Here is a 3,728-nt window from a genome sequence, read left to right on the forward strand (position 1 = left end):
ATAAACATTCCTGGCTTCTCACCCATCCTTCATGAGGCATGCTTTCTAGATCTTAAAGTGAGGTCCCCAGAACGGCATTTAGTGCTCTATAAGCTCATAGGATCTGTGGTGCAAGTGTTCAAAGCCCATATAAGCAAAAAGGCCCCCTCCAGCACTTGTGATCAGAGACTAGATTCTGTATCAGGAACACCTAGGATGAAGGGCTTGACTGCTAGAAGGTGACACTGTTCAGACACCGTCATTTCCTGGAGGGTAGGAGGAAAAATCTTCCTGGTAAGATCCCTTTTCACTCCAACAGAGCCCACCATATGGCTTAGTGATCATTTTGGAAGGCACAGAGAGCCTTTGGGTACTGAGAACAGGGAACTGGAAAGGAGTACAGTTCAGATGGTGGGGAGAGCGTGGCAGTGACCTGTTTGTTCCTCTTTTTTTTTTTTCATCTGCAGCTCCAAAGATCAAGGTCATCACACAGGAGAGCATCAATGGAAGAATAATTCTTTCTCAAGTGAATGAGATCTAAAAGTACGCGTGAGGCCAATAAAAGTTCCTGCCTATTGTAAAAACTATTCTCCCCCAATGGAAAGCCCTTGCCCAGACACAAATGGGCGAATTCTAAGAGGTACCCTTGGAGTTATCAAACTTAGAATCTTTTTTTTTTCTCTGTAACAATTTCACCAGATGTTCCAAAATGATCTTAATATACGGCTGCACTTTTTCAATCAGAGCATGAGTTCATGAGCTTAAAGCTCTACTTTCCTAATACAATCGTCAGATTCCCATTATTTTGCATCTGTTTTGTAGCCAATAAAACTCCACATGAGCTGAATCATGTCTTTTATTTTATATCGTAAGGCAAGACAAGACCTCAAGGTCTCATCTTGACGGATTCTCAGAGCATTCATGGTCCACAAAAGGGCCAGAGGGAAGTTAATGCTTTGAATGTGTTTGCAGCAACCAAACACTGGGCGGAATTGTCACCTGCAGCCATGCAACCTAGGGACAGGATGTGGTTCGTAAAGTTCTCCAGATCTCCAGACTTCTGCCTGCAGGAAAGGCGGGGTGGAGATAGAGAAAGGGACACCCAGAAAGGCCTCACTGAGAATGTGAGATGACCAAAAGCTATTCTATCTCACAGATAGATAGATAAATAAATAAATAAATAACCTTCAGGGCCTAAAAGAAAGTTAAAGCTAGAAAAGGAAATTCAGGAAAAGAAAGATCCTCCTTACAGATAGATACTAAGACCCTAAGAGGGGGAGCAACTCATCTAAGATCTGAATTGCAAACATTAGGATCCATCGTATTATGTTGAGGTATAGTAGGGACTAAAACACAGAGACTATGCACCTCTGTCCTCTGAAGAAGATGCCTTTTTCTCAGATTGTAGCCATGTAAGCCGTTGTTCCAAGGCTGGTACAGAGAAGTAATGCTGGAGGAAAGGAAGACAGAAATCCACATATTCACTAAGACATCATCAGAATGTTGTACATGGAATGATAGGATATTAACAAGTTAATGGCCCATAGGCACAGGCTAGTCAAACTCTCCCACTTTACAAATAAACTGAGGCCCAGAACAATAAAGGCATCGACCCAAACAGTCACTGGATTATCACATCTGGGTCTAGATATGGGACTCTTGACTCTATTTCCAGTTGTTAACCTAAAAGTGGTGTCATTTAGTTCCATGGTCATCTAACACATTGGCAATGCCTCAGATATTTTTTCCCTCTATGTTTGAATACTCTCTTGGAAAGGATCGCTTCCAAGATATTTTTTGGCAATGCCCTGAATATTTTTTGTCTCTGTGTTTGAATACTCTCTTGGAAAGGATTGCTTTCGATATTTTCTGAACTGGCCATGTGTTAAAACTGGATCAGTCTTCCCTTTAAGGGAATAATTAGTGTTTCTGATTCTCAGTGCATAAAGAATAGAAAACCAACCCCTAACAATCTGAAATTAGGCAAAAGGAACCCATGTTAATCACATCATTGCAAAAATGTATTACTGGTTTAAGTGAAATACATTAATTCTCTGGGGTAAAATTATATATTTATCTTTACTGTGTGATCACTTCCAAGAATTTCAAAAATAACCAATTTATAACATCTTCAATGAGTTTTCTTTGTGCAGTACTTCTCTGTGCAAACTTTTGATGATTTGAGGGGCAAGAAGAGATACATATTAGAACGTTATTAGTTCTCTTTTTCTATTTCATTCTACTAGGAGAACATCTTTATGTTAACAGGGTACTTCAGTCTCAAAGCAGATCTTAAAATTAATATTTTTCCCTACTTTAGCATCAATTCACTCTGCTATTTTAGACATTATTATCTCTTTCTTAAAATCTAGAAATTAGACATAAAATATACATATTTTCTCAAGGTGAAATTTGAGCACTACTAGCAAAATCTTTTGAAGAATATTCAAAAAACAACAAGCTGAAGGGAAAGTTATAATACTAGACCCAGAAAATAATCACTAACCTTCCATTTACTATCATAATTTATATAGGATTGGTAATCATAAATCAAAACATAATAATTTTTCATTCAAGGAGCTAAGCAGAATCTAACACACCATTGTAAAGCAATTATACACCAATAAAGATGTTAAAAAATTATAATAAAATATTCTTAAAGTATTAATTTTCTCTGTACCAATTAAGGTGATCAACTCATCCCAGCTTGCACAGGAAACCCCTCAGTCCCAGGCAAACTGGAGTGGTTGGTCACCCTATTGATAAAGAATTGCTCTTGTCTTAGTCCGTTCAGGCTGCTATAATAGAATACCACAGACTGAGTGGTTTATAAAAACAACAGAAATTTATTCCTCACAGCTCTGAAGGTTGGGATGTCCAAGACCAAGGCACCAGTACAGTTGCATTCTGGTGAAGACCTGCTTCCTGGTTCATAGCCTGTATCCTTGCATGATGGAAGGGGCTTGGGAACTCTGTGGGGTCTCTTTTGTAAGAGCATTAATCCCATTCATAAAGGCTCCACCCTCGTGACCTAAGCCCCTCCCAAAGACCTCACCTCCTACAACCATCACCTTTAGGGGTTAAGATTTCAACATATAAATTTTTCAGACAAGTAGAGAGAAATTAAACCATTTTCCTGAATAAAGAGACAACTGCATGAGTTTAGGCTCTAGGCTATATAGAATAACCTCTCTCCCACATCTAAATAAGTCCAAAAATATTTCAAAATACCCTTTACAACCTGATTAGTGCCTGTAGGTTCAGGCAAGTTGCCAACTAAAGAAGTTTTCATTTGTATTTGGTTTTGACCCACACACACCCGATCCACATAAAGGAGTTGGTAACAAATTCTATTGTTTCCATTACAGAAACACTTTAAGTAAATAATAGCTATTCCATTACCCAAAATCCAATTAAAGAAATACTTCGCTAATGCAGAGAGGTATCAAGTATTATTTTGGAATATTTATGTCAACATATTTTCCAATAGTACCATAATAACATGGTTGAATGGATAGATCCATTTAATATTTTTCAATCCAGTCAAATGCATGCCTTTACTAAAAGTTCATTTTTCCATGAATACTCTTATACACCTACCCTGTTAATGATGTGTGAAGTTGGAAACTAAACTTCATAAAAATTCATTATTAAGGAATGTAGCAATTGTATATAGGTGGAAAGGTCATAAAGCTGAGAGGAGAGGAAGGACTTGAATTACAAGTTACAGTGGGAAAAGGTAGGTAAGC

Source organism: Orcinus orca, chromosome 19, assembly GCF_937001465.1.
Source record: "Orcinus orca chromosome 19, mOrcOrc1.1, whole genome shotgun sequence".
In the NCBI taxonomy this organism is placed as follows: Eukaryota; Metazoa; Chordata; class Mammalia; order Artiodactyla; family Delphinidae; genus Orcinus; species Orcinus orca.